Genomic DNA, 14,520 nt, shown 5'->3' with positions numbered 1-14,520 from the left:
CCCACAGAGACCAGCCCTTGGGAGAAGCCCTGGGATATGTGAGAAGTGTCAGTGTGGATGATACTTAAACAAAGGGAGAGAAGGAATGACCCCATTCCCAAAAGCATCATTTTGTGATTCCCCTAACTGGGTGACTGGACAAACAAGGCAGGGAGTCCAGGAGAAAATCAGTGGCATTTCAATGTGGCACTGGTGTTCCAAGCATCCCAGGAGATCAACAGGGCCGCATGCAGGAGAGAGATGTAATTAACGCTCTGTGGTACCTTCGGTGTCCAGGTCCTCCTGGAAAGGACCTGAAATGGACGAGCTGAGAAGGCCGCTATCTTGAGGCTTCAGAGCCAACGTCACCGTCCTTGCCCTTGAGACCTTTACAAAATGAGCTAGAAGGACAAAGACAGACATGCACAGGAAAAGTCTTCAAAGCTGATCCAGGAAATTCATCCTGCTGGTGGCTAGGGCTGACGATCAGTGCTAGACCAACACCGACTGAGAATCGGCCTTGCTCAGTGGACTATGCACTGGGAAGCAGGGAATAAAGCAGACAGCCTAGGAGATCCCCAGACAAGAGATGGAGAAAGTCAAAAGAGGCAGCCACATCCCGAGTTTCCTCCAGAAAAATAACATCATGTATTTAAAAACATCCGTGCTTTCAGATGAACCTCCACCCAACTCACTAAAGTCTGAATAGTAAACTTTAGCGTATATTTTACGATGTCTGGACCTTCCACCTGGCCTCCACCCATCTTGCCTTCTCTTCTCTTCAGACCACAATGAAGAAAACCACACACACCTCACAGACCTTTCTCAGGCGGAACAGAGGTTGGGCACTCATGGCACAGCCTCCATATCTGTAGGGTGGGGCTCAGGGGCCCCTCCACCTCCCCAGTGAACACATACAGAGCGACCTCAGAGAGTAGCAGCCACTACTCAAAACTATGGGACCCAGGGAAAATGAATGGCACATGGGGTTGCACACAGTCCCCCCCTCCCACCATAAGGCCTCTGAGATCCTTGGACATGGTCACTTGCCCTCCTCACCAGGTTTATGAGGTTCCCCAGCATGCCAGCACCTTAATCTTAACAGCTCAGTGCCCCCACCCCCCAAGGGTTCCGTGCAAAACGCAGGCCTCATTCCCATTTCACAGGAAGACAAGTGTTCTTCACAGAAGAACTGAATGGCAATCAAAAAAACCCAAATCTCTATACCTCTCTGCTTTCCAACATAAAAACAAATACGGACTGGCATAAAAGGACTTTGAGGGTATCTGGCTGGACACGCTACAGCTTGCCCCGCCTCCGGATTTCCTCCAGTGTCTGCTCCTGCATCTGACACCCAATCTCAGCCTTACTCACTTGCCACGTTCCATGAACTCAGCCATCACACACCTGCAGGGCCTCTAGGTTCCTCAGGTCTGCACCCACCCTGTGCCCCACCCTCAGTCAGTACTCAGATACCCGCTCTCGGGCATCTGGCTCTAGGCTCTGCCCATCATCCCTAACCAGACAGCCGTGTTCCTGTCACCCTAGCACCTGGCACATAAGAGTCTCAGAAATGATGTGTGATGAATGAATTAACGTTGGTCCCAAGAGGATCCCACAGGGGGGCGGGGCATGCTTAAAGAAGCTCTAGGCGGAGGAACACAGCTGGATCAGCAGAAAGAGGAGGGGATGGGCATTTTATGGCAGGAAAAAGGGCAAGCCTTTCCTCGCTCCAGATCTCTCTCCCTTTTCCCTCTCTCCCTTTCCCTCCCTACACATACACACATCCACCTCCACTTTACCCAGTTCCCAGCTCCTCACCTCACAGCTTGGAACTCCTTCCCTGCGTCTAACTCAAATCCCTCCTGCGGCGGAAGTCTGCGGCAGCAGCTCCTCATCCTTCCAGCCCGGTCCCCCGGGTGTGCTTCCTGAGGCGGGTTCTCTGCAGAGGCCACTCCGTCCCTGGCTAGCCGAGCCCCCGTCTCCTGCTCATCCAGAAAACCACGGCTCCGCTTAGGAGGGAAGAAATGGTAGCAAATGGAGGCGCCTGAAAAACAACATTTGTGTTGTCTTATCCCCCTCCCCGGAGACTCACCGCACGGCTCCTGGAAGCGAGGCAGGGCGCGCGGGCCACAGAAGCCTGGGCCGCCTGGGCCGCACTCACCGCCGCGCCGCGTCCCAGTTGGCGGGCCGTGCAGGCCTGACCGCCTCCGGAGCCCGCCGGACGCGGAGGAAAGGAAAGGCCGAAGCCCTCCGGCTCCCTCCCCTGGGACACTTCCTGCTCCGCTCTAGGACCGGGGAGGTCTCCGCATCTCAGTGGTTCGCTCCTCCGCCCCCCGGCCGAGGTGTGCGCTGGGGGTGACATCCGACACCCCCGGCCCGGCCCGGCCCGGCCGGCGCGCCCCGCCCTGCCACGCCCCGCTCCGCTTGCGACCCGGCCTAGGAGCTTGGCCGGGGGCCTTGTGGGTCAACCACACCGCCTCTGCCCTGCCTCCCCGCGGGCTCGCGCGGGGGGCGCGCGTCGAGGCGGGGCGGGAGGCCGGGTCGTCGAAGACTCAGCTAGGACCGCGCCTGGAGGCGGGTGGCAGAGCGGGGGGGTGCAGAGAACACGGTCAGCAGGAGGGCTCGCGCGGGTGCGCCCTGCCGTGGACAGCCGCCGGTGTGGGAAGGTTGGCCTGAGGGCTCCTCTCTTCGCTGTTCTACCCCTTCGGACTCCCACACGGGCTTGGGGACGCCCGGAAGGGACGATCCTGGAGCCGAGGCTGAATGCTGGAATTGGGAGGGGGAGCGGAGGAAGAAGGCTGCCGCGCACAGTGGGCCGCTACATTTCAGAATCCCGGTGTGACCGCCCCGCACCCCGCGCCCTGACAGGTCCAACCCCTTTCCAGCCAAAACCCCTCCTCTAGGTCCGGCCCGCGGCCGCTGAAGAGACGAGGAGGACTGGAGAACGTTAAGAGTCACCTCTCAGATTCGTCATCTATCGGATGCCCAAGGTTTAAGCTCCGGCTTTTGGGGGGTTTGTGGACTTTCACAGCGGCCCTTACACATCACTTCTGAGCATCAGGACAGCTCTGGGGAGTGCGCAGAGGAACTTTGGTCAATCCCGGCCCCCAGTGGGTGGTCGGAGTGCTTATTGCTCCCTTAAGTGTAGGGTGTAGCTAGCTAGCTGTTCACACTGAGGCCGAGGGACAGGTTAAGGGACTTTGACTTGAGGTCGAGGGGCCGTGAGGGGCAAGAAGAATTAGGGCCTCTGGACCTCTAGATAGGGCTCCTTGCCACTGCCCTATGCTGAACATAGCTCAGAGGCTCAGAGGGGTCTTCCTAGGGTCATCCTTAATCTTCCAGGTTCTTGGGTTTGGGAGCAAGCATGTATCGGGTCCCTGAGCAGGCCTGATTCCCACCAACCCTTCTCTTTCTTCATCTGCCTGGCACTGAAGTTGGACTCCCCCATGGAAGAAGGCAGAGAAGTGTCTACATCTCCTAGAGGTGATACACTACTGCAGATAAATGATTTTTCTCAGATCAAGTAGGACAATACCAGTTCCCTGAAAGAAAGTGGCCTGGTTGAGCAGGTGGGAGAGAGGTGGATGGACTGAGGACCGGGATTTCTTAGCAGTGTTGCTTTTCCTTATTCCTTGGACTTGGGAGCCTTTTGTTTCTTCCTCTCAATTATGAATAATCACTCCTGAGTAGGGGAGTTACTGGGAGCCACCATTTGCCGAATGCTTGGATTCTGTGACTTTTGCAGGAGATGAATCAAAGCAAAGGAGTAACGCTCATTTTTGTGTAAAGTGATTGTTCCCCCAAATAGAGCCAGATGCCGGCAGGGCCACCCAGAGTTCTTACCTGGAACCTGCAGATACAAGTGGGAGCCACCCACTTAACTGGACTCAGCGTTAACAGGATTCACGTGCACCCCCTTCTCAGGAACACCAGCCAGGCACCATGGCCTGGAGGAGAAGCTGGGGAAGAGCCAAGGATTCGCCAAGGCAGGTCCGACTAAGGTACTTTGGCAAATAGCGCAACCTGCTCTAAAAGTCTAGATCCTCTGCCTGGGTTCCCAGCCCTGTGACTGGGCAGGGAACTACCTGTTGAGTGTTGGTAATTTGTGCTCACAGTTCTGCCCACTGCAGTTCTAAAGCAGATAAAATGCAGGGCCCAGAAATTCCTAGCGCACAGCATCAGATCAATCCTCCCTGCCCTGTCCAGTTCCTTCCCCTGACCTGACACCTCCCTGTACACTGTTATCTCTTCGAAGCTTTGTGTGTATTCTGCGTTTCGCTTAGCACAGGGGTTATGAGTCAGAGCACCTGGGTTAAAACCTGCCTCATCAATTCCTAACCAGGTGATCTCAGGTATACTTAACCTTTCTGCACCTCAGTTTCCTCATCCAGAAAAAGGACGATGCTGTCTACCTTGTTAAATATGTAAGGCCATTAGATCGTTCAACAAATGTGTACTGAGTACCTACTAGGCGTTCATTATACTAGGCTCCATTCCAGGTTCTCAGGGTGCATCTGTGAACACAGCTGGCTGAGGGGATGGCTGAGAGGGGGCAGGGCGGGCAGTTAGCAAAATCAATAACATGATCTGCTATGTTTGATCCATGCTGCAGAGGAAAAAGAAAGTGGAGCAGCATCAGGGAACAGGGGTGCTGGGGATGAGCTGGTGACAGTCACAGTATTAAAGAAGAGGTCAGGACAGGTTCCACTGTGATTGTGACATCTGAGATGAGGGAGTTGATCAAGCCCAAGCCTAGGTGAGGTCAGGGTCCCAGGTAGAAGCCACCATGAGAGCAAAGGCCCTAAAGTTGTGGAAGCACAGTGAGGCAGCCAATGAGCAAGTACAGTAGGGTGTGAGCTCAGGGTGGAGGTGGGGAGGCAACTGGAGGCCATGGGAAGGAGTTTTCCTTGACACGAGATGGGATTGGGACAGATACCACTAGTGAAGCAACAGAAAGAGAACCCTGAATGTCAATGCTGCTCAAGGACCATCGAGCCATCTCACACTTAATGTGTACATTTCATTTGGTTTATATTATGTTGCTGATTGTGTCTATTTTTATGAAAGGCTTGCTGTGTGCCACCATTTGTTTCAACCTTGGGGAGACCATAGTGGACAGAAGATCCTGGCTTTTAGAAGCTGGAAGGGGAATCAGATGGTAGATAGCATGAAAAAAATAAAGCAGGCTAAGAAGGATCCTGCTGGGGCGGTCAGGTAGGTCCTTCATGAGAAGGTAACATTTGAGGAGAGAGCAGGTGGAGGGCAAACTGAACAGAGGTGTGCGGAAAGAACATTCCAGCAGAGGGAACAGCATGTGCAAAGGCCATAAAGCAGGAGGCTTGTCCCCCCCCCCCCCCGGAGAAATGGGAGGCTGGAATGGAGTGACTCTGGATTTTACACTTAGAGGGTTTCAAGTGAGGGCATGGCCTGATGGGACTTTGATTTTACGTGATCACTGTGCAGCACAGATTGGAGCTGGATGGAGGAGGCAGAGGCCATGTTGGAAGCAGCCACAGAAATGCAGACAGGACATGGGCCATTCCAGAGTCAGCTGGTGAACAATGGTGATTTCCCCCATGGTGTGCTGCTGGGTGTCAAAGGAGTGAGAAACGGCTGTAGTTTTGGCCCCAGTTGGGTGATTGGAGGGTCTGCCTAGGAGACTGCAAAGCAGGTTTCTGGGAAGGGGTTAGGAGACAAAGATGCGTTTTGGACTTGCTGCGTCTGAAATGCTCAAAAGACAAATCGTTATGACTGTCCAGGGAGAAAGCCAAGGCTGGAGGTGGAAATCTGTTGTCCTAGCACGGAGCAGGAATTGAGACCCTGGGATGGACAAGTACAGGTTGAGAAGCTGCCTTGGAGAGGGTGGATCTGCCACACCAGCTTTGGAGACTAGGAAGAGAGGAGGGAGATCCAGAGGGGGAGGAGAAGAAGAAAGGGGGAAGGGGGGAAAGGGGAAGGAGAAGGAGGAGCCACCATGAGCGGGAGAGAAATCTGGGCAGTGCCGAGCCTTGGGATCCCAGGCAGGCAAATGTGTTTCAAGAAAGAGGGATATTCCGTGAAGATAAGTGCTGCTGGAAGAACAAATTAGATGAGGAAAAACACCGATAAGAATACTGACCCTAGTATTTGGTATAGAGGGCCCCTGAGCAGAGCAGAGGTGGTAGAGCTGCTGGGCTGGAATAGTTTGGAGAGAGAAAGGAGGTGAGGGAGTGGAGACAATTGGGCAAGAAAAAGTGGCAGTGGCCAAGGGAGCATGGGTCCCAACTTAAGGATGGGAGAATTACAGTGTGTGGCTTAAAAGAAGGAGGGGCTGGGCAGGAGCTAAGGGCAGCAGTGAAGGGAGAGGAGAAGGCAAAGTGACCTCTGGGCCCTGAGGCTGACAGGGAGCAGGTGAGTGGAAGTCCATGGTGGACTTCTGAATACTCAGACACTTTGGCAAAATAAGAAACAGGGTGTGATGATGTATTTTATGCATCAACTTGGCAAGGTCAGTGTGCCCAGGTATTTGATAAACACTAGTCTAGATTTGCTGTGCAGATATTTTTTTAGATGAGATTAACATTTAAATCAGTAGACTTTGGGGCATCCCTTGTGGCTCAGTGGTTAAGAATCTGCCTGCCAATGCAGGGGACGTGGGTTTGAGCCCTGGCCTGGGAAGATCCCACGTGCCACAGAGCAGCTAAGCTCGTGCGCCACAACTACTGAGCCTGAGCTCTAGAACCCATGAGCCACAACTACTGAGCCCGCGTGCCACAACTGCTGAAGCCCACGTGTCTAGAGCCCGTGCTCTGCAACAAGAGAAGCCACCACAGTGAGAAGCCCGTGCACCGTAACGAAGAGTAGCCCCCACTCGCCGCAACTAGAGAAAGCCCATGTGCAGCAACGAAGACCCAATGCAGCCAAAAATAAATAAATAAATTTATAAATAAATAAATTTTAAAATAAATAAATTTTAAAATAAATAAATTAGTAGACTTTTAAGTAAAGCAGATTATCCTCCATAATGTTGGTGGGCCTCAACCAATCAGTCTTTAAGGGTAAAGACAGGTTTACACACACACACACATATCCTATTGGTCTTGTTTTCCTGGAGAACCCTGACTGATCCACGGGGCCCTTGGCTAACAGTGAGGAGCCTGAGATGGTAGAGGTGTGAGAGCAGGAAGGAGAAGACATGACACACTCACCTGGCAGAGTGGAAAGTGAATGGGCTGTAGGAAAGGAAACCATAAATTATGCCAAACGTGGAAAGTCAACTGTGCACCATGAAGTACCATGTGTAGCTTTCCTAAACCCTAGTATCTACATACGGAAGGGCAGCAATTACATCCTCCCCCGGAGAGGAGGTCATCATTCCACAGAATATGCTTGTGGACAGATGACAAATACAGGTGTATAAGATGTGCCACCTCGCCGTCTGGTTCCTGGACCAACCACATCTGCCTTACCTGGGAGCTCATTAGAAATAGAACCCTCAGGCCCCAAACACAGCCTGCATGGTTAGCCAGATACAGGGGGACTCTCTAGCTCTTTGAAGTTTTGGGTTTTTTTGCCACGCCTCATAGCATGTGGGATCTTAGTTCCCCGACCAGGAATCAAACCTACGCCCCCTGCAGTGGAAGCGGGGAGTCTTAACTACTGGACCGCCAGGGACGTCCAAGCTCTTTGCAGTTTGAGAAGCTCTGTTGTAAAGGGGTCAGCATGGTTCTGGGCATAGTAGATGCTCAATAAACTGTAGCTTAGACTAGCAGTTCTAAGAGTAATAGTGCTGAATATTACTGTGACTTATTCACAGGCTTCCAGGAAGCAAGGACAGCAGGGCTCTGACCTGGTCCCCCATATCTAGCAGAGGCTATGGCTGGTAAAAAGGGCTCAGTGAGAATCCGTTGAGTGAAGGAATTTGGCTTAATTAATTTTCTCGCAATACAGGCCTCCCAGCTGTCATATGAAGGCTGCTCATCTATTTTCATATTTTGTTTTGTTCCTCTTGCTGAAGTCAAAAAGACTTTGAGAACTACACAAAGGCCAACATAACCAACTACTTAAGGACTCCAATGAAAGCACCTAAAATGACCCACTTGTTCCCTGGAAAAAGGTACCATCCCTTTCCTCGAAGTCACATGTGGATGCTGTGGTCAAAGAAACAAAGCCAAAACACCAAACATCAGTTTGGGGGGCTGTTCATGAGCATTGGGGTGTTAATACTGACTCATCCAGACCACCAGGGACTAGCCTGTAGCTTGGCAAATTCAGTTAACTGAAACAACCAGATTTATTGTACTGGTGCCTTGAGGGAGGGAGCATAGAGGACGCTGGAGTGAGGCTTGATAAAGGAAGAAGGAAAGTGTCTTCTTGAGGTCTGTTTGCAGCTGAAGGTTGGAGGAGGAGGAGGACGGTGCCAGGGAAGTGGGGTCACTTCTGCTTTGCACGCTATTTAGAGGTGGGCTCAGGAGGGGTGGGGTTAACTGAGGGTCAGGGGTTGTCAGGAGGTGAGGGTAACTTAGCCGTGGAGTCAGAGATGAGTGTAGCAGGCAGATCTGGGGTGTCAGTGGTAAGAAAATAAGAGTCACTCCAAGACGGGTGCATTGTGGCATTTCACAGCTGCTACAAAACCTTAGGGAAGGCACATTTCCTGTGGACACACAGCTGCTTTACTGTGTGTCTTCTTTCCTGCCTGTTCTTTTCTCTCTCCTCACTGATTTTCACGGTTTTGCCCCTGGACAGGCTTTGACTCTTCTAGGAGGGAAACAACCCTGGCCATTCAAGTTACTTAGATTCTAGGAGGCAGTGGGTAAGTTTCTCCACTCATGATAGGATGGTACAATACCTGGCTCACATGGATCAAACAAAATTTTTTACATAAGTACCCCAGCACAGAGCCAGAGATACTTAACAGGTACTTATGCATAATAGTCCCCTTTTCCTCCTCAGTTAGCTGCACATGAACTTTTAAACTTTTTAGTGTTCAACACCTCCTATTACAGTGTATCTCAGTTTGCTTTTCTGCTATTGAACACCTGGATGGCAACACATATTTTTGCTCTAGATACAAAGAATTCTGAATTACTCCTTGTTCCTCAAACACTCCAAGTACTTACACTGAATCTTTTAAACTTAGCATGATCTATTTCAGGAATTTCTTGACCCTAACTACTGGCTCTCCCAATTTTGCCAGTCTCCCTTCAGCCCCATTCCCTCAAGCTCAGTTTACTTCATGTGCAGATAGGGATGGCAGTGAGAATCCTGGAATGGGTAGAAATGTGTCCTGCAGCATGGTATATCTAAGTCCTAATTGCTTGTTACTGTGAAATTAACCTTATTTGGAAATAAGGTCTTTGCAGTTGTGAACAAGTTAAAACAAGGTCATACTGAATTAGAGTGAGCCCAAAATCTGATGATGGGTGTCCTTATAAGTAGGCCATGTGAAGATAGACACACAGGATGAGGGCCATGTGACAACAAAGCCAGAGATGGGAGTGGTAGGTCTACAAGACCAGGAACACCATGGATTGCTCATAATCACCAGCAGCTAGGAGAAGGCAAGGAAGGATTCTTCCATAGAGCATGGTCTTGCTGATGCCTAGTTTTCACATTCTACCCTCTAGAACTATAAGAGAATAAATTCCTGTTGTTTCAGGTTAACCCATTTGTGCAATTTGTTATGGCAGCCCTAAGAAACTAATACAGGTCTGGATAAACCCACCCACACACACCCACATTAGGAAACTTGTTGCAGTCTTACTTCTCTGCTTATTTTATTATTATTTCCAGTTTCTTGTTCCTAGTCTCTTACAGATAAATTTGAGACCATTCAATGAAACATGAAAGTTGTCACCTTCAGCTTTTCCCTGCCTGTTATCTCCCAGATCTAACTGGTTAAAATAGACAAAGTCCCCCATCCATCTTCTCTTTGGCATTCTGGTTGTCTTTGTTGAAGTCATCTCCCTGGAATATTGAGATAATTGCCAACAGATCTGCTGTCCTAATCTCTCTCTTCTTTGAGTTAATTTAATTTAGCATTTACTGGGTATCCACTCAGAGCAGCCCAGCTCAAGGGTGAGAAAGACGGGAAAATCTCACTGGTACAACATGAAGATGAGATAAGAGAACGAATGACCGTGATGCAAAACACTTGCTATTTGGAGGGAGCTGTGTGACAAACCTGCAGATGAGGTAAGAGGTCCTCATACACCAGGCTAAAGAACTTGGATTTCACTCCGTATGCTTTTTTGCCTGCAGCCCAGAGAAAGACGCACAAATCATGATTCATTCTGATAATTTCTGCTTTACTCTATTCTGCAGGAAAAAGGCTGGGCTGTTGTTGGCAGATTCTCTCCTCAGCCCAACTGTAATCAGGTTTCCCTGATCATTTTTCAACTAGACCTGACTTTTGGGCTTCCATTCTTGTTCTGCATTGTCCAGTTTTAGCAAGAATCCTGCTAAGTCAGTTTAACCAGAAGTCCCCACCCTAGAGATTTCTGATTACCCTTGAGATCCTGATCAGGCTCCTCATCCCCCCACCATCCCTCAGGTGATATCAGATCACCCTGGCCTACCTTCAGCAAGAATCCCCTCAGGTGAGGTCACTTTAGCCTGAATGCCCCTTTACCCCTAATGTTTCCCCTTAGTAATATTCTATCCACTGACTCTCCCACCCTGCTCCTTGGCTGTGAATTCCCACTTTTCCTCGTTGTATTTGGAGTTGAGCCCAATCACTCTCCCCCATTGCAAAACCCTGTTTTCAGTGGTCCATACACCTATCCCAATAGTCCCCTGAATAAAGATTGCCTTGAGGCAGGAGATAGATGGGCTCCAGGCTAGACATTTACAACCGGCCTCCTGTTCACACTTCCTGGGGTGAGAAGAAGATGGGCTCCAGGCCAGACATTCATTACCAGCCCCCTGTTTACATTTCCTGAAGCAAGAGACAAACGGGCTCCAGGACTACATATTTATGACCGAACTCCTGTCTATATTTCAAGATCTGCACCTCGATATAAAAAGCAGCAAGAGAAATAGGGTAAATAACCGGACATTTGACATTTTTATGGCAGGGACAGGGAGGGGCTAAACCTTGTTAAAAGATCAAGAGGTCATACATTTCTCCATCCTTGGGGCAAGGGAAACATTGCACATGCGCAGAAAGGCTCCTTGCGGGTCAAAAAGGAGGGGGCACCACCCCATAATATGTGATGCTAAGGCCGTCCCATAGGCCTCTGGGCTGTAATCCATCTTGGAAAAAAGTTGTGCACGCATGTTGGGGAGGGTCCTAAGGCAGGTCAGTTGTGGAAAAAGAAACCAGATAATTGGTCAAAGGTAAACAAAGACCCGGAAGAACTGCCCTATATAAATGACCTAACCGCCTCTTTACTGCACTCCTCCTCATTAGGCAGGATGCCCACACACTTTCTCTCGGGGTGTGCATCTCTGCCTTGCTTCTGTCTTAACTAAACACACTTTCTCTGTTTGCTCTCCCACTTGTTGTTGTGCTGTGTCTCTAATAATAAACTTTGTACCTGTTTTTACAGTTTTTGCCTCCGTGAGAAATGCATTTTTCACTGGAGGCAAGAGCCAGGGGGTGTGGTAGCTAGGATTCCTGGTTTTCATCCAGGCTACCCAGGTTCAATTCTTGGGCAGGGAATTAAGATCTCGTTTCACGCCACCAGTCACCGCTGCCTCCCCAAGATCAGCCCTATTGTGCTTTAACTAGTGTCATGAATAATTTTTCTGTAACACTATCATAAGCTGTTATGGGTCTTTTAACAAAATGGAGTGTTGATGAACGGTTCTCATTAGGCTAAGGGGATCTTGACAGGTACTAGAGTTCAGTTAGTATTTGGGGGAAACCCAGGAGAGAGATGTGTGGGCTGCTGGCTTACTGACTTGACAAGAAAGTAGACAGTTAATAGTGAGTACAGGAGTTGAAGGCTGGAAAGTCGGCTGCCCCATAACTGTGATTGAATCCAGTCGCTGAAGGGGGCTCTTGTATGTCTCAGTCACCATTAGGCTGTGGAAAGACATTGCCAGGTAAGAATTCTCTCCCAGATCTGTGGAATGTCTGGGAACCAAAACCTCTTGGTTTGTAATAGCTTGCTGAGAAAAGGCATCCTGAAGCCTGTGTTGTGGGCTTTGGAAATGAGAAAGGTCTGGCTCCTAAACCTCATCCTGAATGGTAAGAGCCAGAATTCTGAACTGTAAGGTGAGCCCTGGGTCTGGCTCATGCTGGTAGCCTTCCTAGGGACTCCCCAGCTCTGCCAGGAGGAAGGCTAATGGGACTTAACAAATGAGACAGATGTACCACCTAAAACCAACTTGATGTGAACATAGCTATCTTCCCTGTGGCTTGGATGATGTAGATTTCCCACTTTAAGAATAGATCATGTGAATGTTACTTTGTGTTCCTATTTTCTTTCTTTACATTATCTCTTCTAGTTGAAAGGTTATCATCTACTTCTATCCTTAGCCTCACTTCCAAAAACATCTGCCTTTACCCCTGACACAACTACTTGGTATAATTTCTTTAAAAAGGTTGTTTGTTTTTGTAAGAAAATTTCCGTGGTTTTATTGTATCACGAGGCACTGAAACATCTGAACAAATCAGTACATCTGGGCAGTGAGGCAGAAGCTTTCTCCTTCACTTCTTTGTGTTACTAAAACAACTTGTCAGTAGATTAAAAAAAAAAAAAAGACAACCTTTTGCATTAACTTGTGTTTCCAAGTCATGCGCTGGTACAGCACAAACTTCTCCTGTCAGATGCAACTAGTCTAGCGTCCAAACATCACGCACAATACCTCAGTAGCAGCGGCGTCCTGTGCTCACTCCCACCGTGGCCCTGCCCATTTGTGTATGATATTCGGAGCATCTGGAGAAGTGTGAATAGTATCGGGAAGAGGAGGGAGGAGGGAACAGCATGAGTGCCTGGCTGGGAGAGCGTTAGCCCAAGTTGTGCAGGGCAAGCCTGAACCTGTCATTGGTGCAAACCCAAACATCAGTTGATGTTCTTTAATAGGAACAACGGACGGAACCCCGTGGTAGGGTCTTCACTTGCGTTGAGCTGGGCTACAACCGTGCTGATGATGCAGCTATCTGGCATGGGCTGATGGTGCTAAGCCGTGATGCTGTGCTGGATTTTGTGGAATGGAAGCTAGACAATTTCTCCACGATGGCAGCTTTCCCCTGAAACTGCTGTCCTTTCCAGGCAAGGCATGGCGCGTCAGTATAAATTGCGCCCGGTTGGGTTCTGTCGTTATCAAATAACTGGTAGTAATGTTGAATGAAGCTGGATACATTCTGCTCCCAAACTGGCTTGTCTCCCATTCTGGAGCATCGCCGGTCTTGTTGAGACCCAAGGGGCTGCAACGATGGCGACAGCAACCCAGCGCGGTCTGTCTGTTCGTTTGTTTTAAAATTTACTTACTCTAGTAGTACAGAGCTAACACCCTGATAAATCCTCAGAAATTATCCAGTATCAGACTCCTTAACTGAGTTGAAAAAGCCTGGAAAAGTTAACAGCCGCATTTGAGGAATTTCTAGGGACACAGCAAGTACATCTGAGCCCTGATTTCCGGGACTCTTTACAGGGACCATGGCCTGGTCTCTCTGTTATTACAGAGCCTTCCCATTGCTGGAAGCCGGACACTCCAAGCCCTTGGACTTCTCCCTTGCTTTCTCCACTGAACCCTCCCGCCTTGCATAATTCTTCCTACTCCCACCCCATCTCCACCGGTGGCCCCCGCCCGGGATCCAGGAGTTTCTGGGGGTCAGTCCCGCCAGTGCCACGTTCGTTCTCTGACGCAGGTGGTCGCGCCTTACAAAGGCCCTGAAGCCTAGGGAGGGGTGGGCTGGCCGCAAGGGAGGGTCTAGAACAGTGGCCTCTCTGCCGTCGCTCTTCGGGCTGGGAAGGCGAGGATCGGGGAGGTGTGCATCCTGCCAAGTACATAGGCGCCCGCGCGGGAATTTCTAAGGGTGGGCGCTGTATCTCAAACAGGCTACTCCGGCTGACGGCTGGACCCAGAAGCCGCCCGCCACTGTCGGTAACCACCGGTCACCAACTTTGGTTCCGTGACACCGCGGTAAGAAGGGCTCGCGCTGGCCCTATCACCCTTGGAGGGGTGACATTACGGGGTCTTAGGTAGTTCCTCCCCTCTCCCATAGATGAATGGGAGAGGCCTTGGGGATGAATGTTTATTCCCAAATTGCCACGCAGATATTTGAAATCAGAATTAACCAGAATTTCAGTTCTCCCATTTCTAGGGCGAAAGGCTGTTCAAAGAAATTTAAAAAGCAAATCGTTTTCCTAGGGAATCTTCTGAAAAAAGGAAGCGAACAGTTTTTGCCTCTCGATTGTTCCGATGCGCCGTTGATGACAAATTGAATAAGCGAGAAGAAAAGGCGTGGCACCGCGCTGGCTTTCCTGCACCGCCGCTGTTGCGCACCTGCGGGGATTCCTCACATTCGCAAATGAAAAAGGAAAGCTGGTCTCCCAGAGTTGAGCACCACTGCCGAAGGGCAAATCGCCCCCGGGGGTCTGAGCTTCC

At 50.2% G+C, this 14,520-nt stretch overlaps 1 protein-coding gene and 1 pseudogene across 3 annotated transcripts in view; both read right to left on the bottom strand.

Annotated features, from left to right (window-relative positions):
- ZNF496 (zinc finger protein 496) overlaps window positions 1-3,438 on the bottom strand; it is a 41,832-nt gene extending 38,394 nt beyond the window's left edge. For all 3 annotated transcript variants that reach the window (XM_027084452.1, XM_027084453.1, XM_027084455.1), the window contains exons 1-3: window positions 2,144-3,438; window positions 1,801-2,026; window positions 264-380 (exon numbers count right to left, since the gene is read on the bottom strand). The gene's annotated coding sequence lies outside the window, so the exon portion shown is untranslated. The remainder of the gene's footprint in view (window positions 1-263; window positions 381-1,800; window positions 2,027-2,143) is intronic.
- A 9,478-nt stretch (window positions 3,439-12,916) lies between these two features.
- LOC113608326 (nuclear transport factor 2 pseudogene) lies at window positions 12,917-13,300 on the bottom strand (annotated as a pseudogene).
- Between the last annotated feature and the right edge of the window lie 1,220 nt (window positions 13,301-14,520).

Source organism: Aethalodelphis obliquidens, unplaced genomic scaffold, assembly GCF_003676395.1.
Source record: "Aethalodelphis obliquidens isolate GAN/ISIS:26980383/991018 unplaced genomic scaffold, ASM367639v1 scaffold53, whole genome shotgun sequence".
Taxonomy (NCBI): domain Eukaryota; kingdom Metazoa; phylum Chordata; class Mammalia; order Artiodactyla; family Delphinidae; genus Aethalodelphis; species Aethalodelphis obliquidens.
Note: the sequence above shows the minus strand (reverse complement) of the source record. Positions and strands in the feature narration are given on the sequence as shown.